The sequence below is a fragment of the Leptinotarsa decemlineata genome, unplaced genomic scaffold (assembly GCF_025532065.1).
Source record: "Leptinotarsa decemlineata unplaced genomic scaffold, Ldec_3_MD MMD2_tig00003192_RagTag_RagTag, whole genome shotgun sequence".
Taxonomy (NCBI): domain Eukaryota; kingdom Metazoa; phylum Arthropoda; class Insecta; order Coleoptera; family Chrysomelidae; genus Leptinotarsa; species Leptinotarsa decemlineata.
The window spans coordinates 1,133,232-1,141,924 of NW_027412582.1; the positions used below are offsets into that span (position 1 = coordinate 1,133,232).

At 34.1% G+C, this 8,693-nt stretch overlaps 1 long non-coding RNA gene across 1 annotated transcript; it reads right to left on the reverse strand.

The window, feature by feature from the left end:
• Positions 1-5,461: 5,461 nt before the first annotated feature.
• Positions 5,462-7,508, reverse strand: LOC141483218 (uncharacterized). Its single transcript, XR_012465967.1, has 3 exons — positions 6,669-7,508; positions 6,389-6,609; positions 5,462-6,331 (listed from the first exon to the last, which is right to left on the reverse strand). It is a non-coding gene; the product is annotated as an uncharacterized lncRNA (long non-coding RNA).
• Positions 7,509-8,693: the final 1,185 nt, after the last annotated feature.

The following is an 8,693-nucleotide window of genomic DNA, read 5'->3' on the forward strand; positions in this document are numbered from 1 at the left end:
ATCAATGAAAAATGGACCTATAATATAATTGCCTAATATTCCGGCACAGACATTCAATTTTTGGGGATGTTAGGTATGTATTTCTGCGTATTGTCTTGGGTTTTCATCCGACCAATTACGGCAATTGTGATGGTTCACGCAACCATTTAAATAAAATGAGCTTTCGTCCGAAAAACAGATGTTATAAAGCAGCTCGGAATTTTGCAGTAATCTCGCACTCATGCCCTCACAAAACTCTTGTCTTTGGTCAAAATCATCCTCATTGAGTTCATGAACAAGTTTAATTTTGTAAGGATGGAATTTGTGGTTTTTAAGGATTCTCCATGCGCTCATATGGCTTATTCCGGCCATTGCTAATGAACCTCCGGTACTTAACCTGGGATTGCCGATGACTTGACCAATCACTCCAATCGCATTATCGTCATTCACTACCCTTCTCTGAACATTTCTTTTCTTATTTAAAACCGAACCTGTCTCCCTGAATTTTGTGACCAAATCCAGAACGTGATTTCTGCTTAGGTGTTAACCAGGGTTTTGCTCGTTAAGTAAAATTGATGTTCTACTAACATTTTGGTCGTTGCCAAAAAATAAAGCAATAACTAAACCCTCTCAGCAGTAGTGTAAGGCATTTTTAAACAAATAACAATACACGACCCGTTTAAACAAAACAATCGAACGATGTACTAATGAAAACTGGAAGAAGAGGAGTGGGTATGGATTTTAAAAAAGGGATTTTATTTAACAAAAAACTGATAAGAAGAACTGCTCGAAAATTGTTTTATTTAGGCATACAAGTTACCGAGTGGTCTGTCTAAAGTATTATTAACATGGCAATTTTAACTTCAAATTATCTCGAAAACTAATCGTTAAAAACATTTTCTTTCAACAGAGTTGTGAAGGTATTCGAAAGACCTTTAAAACAAGGTGCCACTCGACCTACTTTCCCTATCTAAATAAGGGTCGTCGGACGCACCCCTCCGAGGGGGTGCGTACTACAAAAAATCTGATTAGTCTGAAAGGTGTCCCCCTTCAATTAGAAATGGACGTGTCCGAGCTTTCTTCAAAAATCTTACTTTTTATATTGAAAACGGCTCTGTTAAGTTTTCGCTGTTACACACTGTATTCATGACGCGAGAAGACTCGGAAAATTCCCTGGACGAGTCACCGTGCCGCCTGTATTTCGTTCCAACGCCGAAATCTTATCAACGATATGTGTGTGCCTCTGTGTGGCGCTTATATATGTGACATGTCGGAAACGAATGTTTCTTGCGGTAACGCGTTAGATAAGCAACATCTGAAGCTCGTTGCTTGGCAACGACGATCTCATCCTGTCGCAGTGATAGAAGAGAGCTCTCTTGAACTTCAGACTCTGTGATATTCCTGCTATATTTTACTTTTTACGGGATTGTATGCGAACGGGCCGAATGGGGATGCTTTCCAGGAATTACAGTGCTGGTGTGGAAATTGCTTCTGAAATTTGATTTGCGGTTCTCCTACTAGGAATCAAGTTGATTTTTTTCGATGGAGACGCTGAAAAGCAAATGCGAAATTACGAGGGTTGTCAGAGAGGTACCCTACTCAACGAAGAAAACACAAACATTTTTGAAAAAAAAAATATTTTTCAACATAATCTTGCAGCTCTACACACTTTTGCCACCAACGTTTAATAAGTTCGATACCGTTTTTATAATAAGAACTGTCTTGATTTTCAAAATAGCCAATAATAATGAAAATAATAAAAATGTTTATTCACTAAATACAGCGTGACTCACGGTCGATGGTAGTTTAGACGTTTCTGGAAAACGCAAAGCATGATTTTTCTGAAAATTTCACCTCTTACATTTTTTTACCTGTTCTATCGATCTAAAATATTTTCAGCATTGTGGCGTTGCCACTTCCATCAAAAAGTCCTAGCAACTTTATTTTTTTAAATAGAACACCCCGTATATTAATACATTTTTGAAATCGCTCTAGTATTTTAATACTTTTTTGTAAATAATGACCTATACCTATCTCTATCTGTTTTCGAGATAAAAAATAAATTGTGCTAAATATGATCCAAAATATAGCCTTAATTGAAATTAGGTACATCAGTACTCTCAATTCATGAAAAGTTAATATTTTGATGATAGTTTGGACAAACTCAACATATTCAAATAACACCAAGAACTCGACTTCATATCATACAGGGCGTGCTAAAATTACTATTATTTCCATTGTGCATAAAAGTAGTCAAAAGTTCATTTTTTCAAATGAAACCCCCTGTATATTACTCGGTAATTTGAAAGATGGTGAAAAATGCTTCAAGATGATATATCATGTCCCTATACCTAAATCGTCAAGTTTTCTCAATAAAGTCGCTTCTTCTAGAAACATTATTTTTTTTAGAATCTGGATTTAGGTAGCAGTGGAATTATCAAGCTTATAGCAGTTCGGTTACTTTTATAGGTAATTTACAAAGAGTTATCGACGGTGTTTCGAATCATCTTTCAAAATGAATGCAAATAACGATTATTCAAACGAATTTCTTATGAAATTATTTATTATACACATGAACAAAGTGATCAAATCATTGTCAGAACGTGTAAAAAATTCAACCAAATCTATCCTGAATTAACACCAATGAACGACCGGAAGTTTGTAAGGTTACAAAATAATTTTCTTAACTATGGCTCAAAGTTTCCAGGGAACAACTGTACCAAAAATCAGTCATTTCTAGGTAAAAAGTGAGATTTTGTGGGCTAAAACATGTGAAAGTACAGACAATAACAGAATAGGATGATTCAAAATAACAAACTTGTAAACAAAATATCACATTTTCACAATAAATGCTGAAAATGTTGTCCATTACATTCTAAACACTTTAAAATGTTTTTTTTATACGCGACTTGTGGTTGCTTTTTCAATTTCCTGGAGATCCAGATTTTCAATACTCCGCACTTTTCGCCGTCGCATTTCTCCTTTGGTAGGCATTGGGGTACTGTATACCCTTTCTTTTGAAACACCCCATAAAAAAAGTCAAGTGGCGTGAGATTGGGTGATCTCGGTGGCCAATCCCACGGCCCTAAACGCCTAAACCAATGATCGTCAAAGAGTTCGTCAAGTTTCCTGGAAACTTCCTAGGTGGAATGAGCTGGCGCTCCGTCCAGTTGAAACCACGAATTCCTATATTTCTCTAAAGGCAAATTCTCAAGGAAATCGGTTACAGTCGTCCTTAATAATTGGATATATCTCTCTGCATTCAGTGTGTCTTCATAAATAAAAAAGCTAATTTTATTGTTCTTCAGAATACAGAAAACATTCAGGACAAATTTTTCTTGAAAACTAATTTCTTTTGTAACATGAGGATTATGATCAGCCCAAAAATGTTTATTCCTTCTATTGAAAATACCATTCCTCGTAAACTTTGATTAGTCGTTCCAAATTATTTTTGACAAAAATTCCCGATCTTCCTGTGTATGAATCAAAAGGGATTCACAAAAATGCATTCTACGTTCGAAGTCTTATGCTTTTAGAGCTTGAACTTTGGTAAATTTATACGGATGCATTCCGTGATTTTTCAAAATTCGTTGTACTGAAGCATGTGATACACTTAATCTTTTTCTGCACTGCGATTGGAAGCTTCTGGATATGCATAAAAATATGCCAAAACGTTAACAGTATTGTCGTCATTTGAAGTAACAGGTTTTGGTAATGTTGAAGGCGCTTTTAACATGGAGCCATAGTTAAGGAAATTATTTTGTAATCTTACAAACTTCCTCTCGTTCATTGGTTTCAATTCAGGATACATTTGGTTGAATTTTCTAAGTTCTGGCAATGATTTGATCACAATGTCCGTGTATAATAAATAATTTCATAAGAACTTCGTTTGAATAAACAATATTTGCAATCCTTTTTGGCGATTTTTTGAAACACCGTCAATAACCATTTATCAATTACTTATAAAAGTCAGCAAACTGTCATAAGCTAAATATTTCCTCGGCTTCCTAGAAATCAAATTCTTTAAAAATTATTTTTTGTACAACTGTTATTGAAAATCTCAAACAGAACACCTACCAAAAAATCATTTAGAAAAGTTCACACATGTAGTTCGTGCTATTGGTAATATTAAATCCCTGTGAAGTTACTGAAGATGACGAAGTAGTATTCAGTCCAACTGTAGAAAGTCCTTCATGACTAACCAATAATCCTCCTTAAAATAACGTGAATTGGCGTATGTAGTTGTAACATATGCCTTGTAATCCAAAGATCGTGTATTCAAATCCCATGGACCCTATAATTTTTTTTATTATCAGCAGTAACGTTATACAAAAAAATTTGTATGATACATTTGTTAAAAGTGGTTTTATTTTGCTCGTAAGTTTGCTCCACTTGCTGAAGCTCGTTTTGCAATAATCCCCACTCACAAAATAAAATGCCACTTTCAACACTTGTAGGTAAAACGTGAATAACTATTTTTCCACAAAAACGGCTTTATTAAGAAAACTTGACGATTTAGGTATAGGGACATGTATATCATCTTGAAGCATTTTCCACCATCTTTCAATTTATCGAGTAATATACAGAGGGTTTCATTTGAAAAAATAAACTTTTGACTACTTTTATGCACAATGGAAATAATAGTAAATTTAGCACGCCCTGTATGATATGGAGTCGATTTCTTGGTGTTATTTGAATATTTCGAGTTTGTCCAAACTATCATCAAAATATCAATTCATGAATTGAAAGTACTGATATACTTAATTTCAATTAAGGCTATGTTTTGGACCATATTTAGCACAATTTATTTTTTATCTCGAAAACATAGAGATAGGTATAGGACATTATTGACAAAAAAATATTAAAATACTAGAAAAATTCCAAAAATGTATTAATATACGGGGTGTTCTATTTAAAAAAATATAATTGCTAGGATTTTTTGATAGAAGTGGCAACGCCACAATGCTAAAAATATTTTAGATCGATAGAACAGGTAAGGAAATGTGAGAGATGAAATTTTCAAAAAAATCATGCTTTGTGTTTTCCAGAAACGTCTAACCTACCATCGACCGTGAGTCACGCTGTATATAGTGCATTTCTTTAATTTCCCCCTCTTTTATTTTTTGAACGGGCAACCCCAAAAATTATTTGGTATAATGAAATTAATGCATGAATACTTTATTTTGAAGTGAAATTGACAGATGAAACTTTCAAGATGGCGACTGGGCGCTATCTGGGAAAAAATTAAATGGAAAGGGGGGTCGTGTGACACATCTTTTTGAAGCTCCTGATAAATGCTTCGCAACCCTAGAATATAATATCTTCAACTACCACAAAATGACGGAACTTTTTATAATTGTCTGAATACATTGACATTCAACTACATAATATGATGTAATGAGCTTGATATAATACATTTGTAACAGAATTTAATTGTATCTATATATGTTGTTCATTATAAAAATTCCTTGAAAATTCAATAATTTTATGTTTTGTTTACTGCTATTTTGTCGAAAAAAATCGTGTTGAAAATACTTTTGTGTTAAAAATATTTTTATTTCTGACCGGGATATTATAAGCTTATATCGTCATAGTTACGCTATCAATAAAGAGGGTCATAACTCCCTTGGGACATTATAGATTTTATAATTCCCTCTACCTTTCACAAGTAAAAATAAATAGAAATGAAAACTGAACCATATTTCATTTATTCACGTCATTACAAATAATAAATGTACAATTTTGAAATGTTCCCTGAAAATTACTTCCGCCACTGGAAACAATTTCTTCTTTTGTATGGCTGGAGCTTCTGTTCACTACAGTCGAGGTACCTGCCTCTTCTGATGACAAAGTAGACAACATACGCGCCGTTTTATTTCTCAATTCGATGCTATCCTCCAAATACCCCTCCGCCACCGTGGAACTTTTCCAACCTCCGTGTCTTTTTTAAGTTAGTCATAGTTGGTCCTGCATTGGCTAGAGCAGTAGCAGAAGTGCGACGAAGGCAATGTCCCGTATAGGAAGATGAGTTTGGCAATCCTAAATACATTGCGATTTTGCTGGGGATTTTCCCAAACATGTTTTTTCCAATTGGCTGAGATGTACATTTATTTTGTCGGAAGCTCGAAAAAAATCGTTCAATACCTTTAGGACGCAAATACATATAAAGTCTTAATAAAGGCAAAGCGGAGAATTCTTTTTCATCCACAACTGTAAATTTCTTCGATACACCAGTTTTACTTTCCGGTACGTTCACTACCATAACGGAATCCCGGTCCTCTATATCCGATATCTTCATATTCAAAAGTTCCTGACTTCTGCATCCTCCAAATTAACCCATAATCAAAACAACCTATAACAAAAAAAAGGAAATAAATACACACAAAAAGGAAAATAAGAAAAAAATTACCTTATGCAATAAATGAATATCATTAGGAGCGTCCTTTAGGAATCTGATAACATCTTTAGGAGATAAAATAGCAGACTTTTTCGGCTTATAACTCTTACTCTTCCGTTTCAAAAAAGCCTGTAGTTCATTGAATTGGTGATATCTCGTTTCTCATGTATAGTCACCATCGATTTTAGCATTGACCATTTAGTCCATAAAGAATTCGGACTATACGTTTCTGACTGAAACGAATAAACACAATTACTACCAAATCTACCGAAAAACATAGAAAATTCCTTACCAGTTCTTGAAAATATGCCAGAAATACAGTTTCAGTGACATCTTTTGGCATAACATTTTTCCGTGTCAGCCAGTCCAGATATATCTTGTATTCTTTTTGGTATACGGCTTCACTTTTCGATGGAATTAATGATTCTCTTGCTTGTTCAGCTTTTTTCAAAATATCCTCCATTATATTTGGGGTAGAAAACATGTTTTCACCGCAAACACAGCTTGATAACAAAGTTCTGTTTATAAACAAATAACATAGCAACAACCTAGCAACAAGAAAACTCTACTATAATCAACGGTACCTGATTCAAATATACCGGGAAGGTAATGAATTGGTACATTTTTCCGTTTCAAAAATGAACAAAATTTTATTGAAATCGGTCAGAAATAAAATTATCTATGTACCACGGGAATTAATGAGCCTTAATAACCTCAGGCAATTGCTGTCCCTCGGGCCAGAGGCCCTCGGGACGCAAACTTTGCCATCGGTAATTAAGGCCCTCCTAATTCCCTTGATACATAAATAACTATTAACACGCTACTTTGTAAACATCATCTTTTAATTCTAGACAACCATTAAAAATGTCACTGCTAATGACAGTTGTACATAAATTATTTTTAATACCTATTTCTATTGTATCTTCAACTATACTATAGTTCCAAAATAGTAGGCACTGACTTCTCAGAAAATACTGACGTTTTTGCTTAAATCTATCTTTTGCAGTGGCGTACGGGAATTATACTGAACAGATGAGAAGAAATGATGATAAAACATATAAAATCACAACCTTGAAAACAGACAACAATGTTTTCGTTTAAACGCAATAATATTTCTGAAAATTTAGTGTTTATTATTATGGAATTGTACTATACCTATTCGTCGAGCAAGTAATATTCAACGGAATTGGGAGAAAAAACCCTGCATCCAACCCCAAACAATTATTAGCGTGACATCCTTCTCAATTACGTTCACTGAAATTTTTCATGAAAAACAACCAACAAATCAGTTGAGGTCAGACATGAAACCGATTGAATACCATCAAAGTGTCTACTAGACCGATAACATTCACAAGTGGCCCATTACCGATTTGTAAAGCTAGACATTTTTTCTTGATGAGTGGACAGCAGCGTCGTTAAAATGCTACTCGAGCATAAACACATTCCTGTGCGTTTTCGACTTATCTCCTCGTAACTTTTACATTGTCGCCTTATACACCACGGCACCGTTTTACGGTATCCTGAGACGTGGAAAAATGTACGACTTGGAGATTACGTTTGTCGGATATTCGAAAAATTATCAGGTATTAACAGGGGGAAATTTTGTAATACGTTAGACAAGTCGCCATAGTCCCGAGCCGATAATTTTTGAAACCAAATAAAATAGTAATATAGTCTAATCAATAAGTTCAAAAATATGAAAAATAGAGATAAAGGTGCTAAAAATATGAGCGATAGCTCATTCGATTATTAACAAAATAAGATTTAAAAAAATGGTATTTAGTTTTCCGTTAATAACTCAAAAAATATTAATATGTAAGCAATTTTGAAAAAAGCTTATTTTATCGGAAATTTCCGATAAAAAAGTCACGACTCCCGAAACTCTATCTCAATTTTTTATGATTTTAATTTGACGTTGAAAATAGGGTCCCGCGCGGCTGTTACGGCATGCGCGCGCTGCCCCTAAAGAGAGTTTATCAAAAGAAATAATTTTTTTATAACATAAAATGTCATTTCAAAACGTTGAAAAATCTAGTAACTTCTTAACACTTGAATGAATCGAGGCCCGTAGAAAAAAAGTTTTATCACCATTTTTCAAAAAGTTATTCAATTGTTAACTAACAAATTTTTTTCCAATCTCCGTTGGCATAAATAATGGGATAAAACGTATAAATAATTGGCCTATAAATTTGAAGTTTCGTGGAGTCCTTTTGATATACCCGGTGTCCCACATTTTATGTGAAAGGCAATATCTGGTTAGTTGAAGGAGATACACAAGAATGTTTCATACAAAAGTTTTAGGAGTTCATGAGAGCTA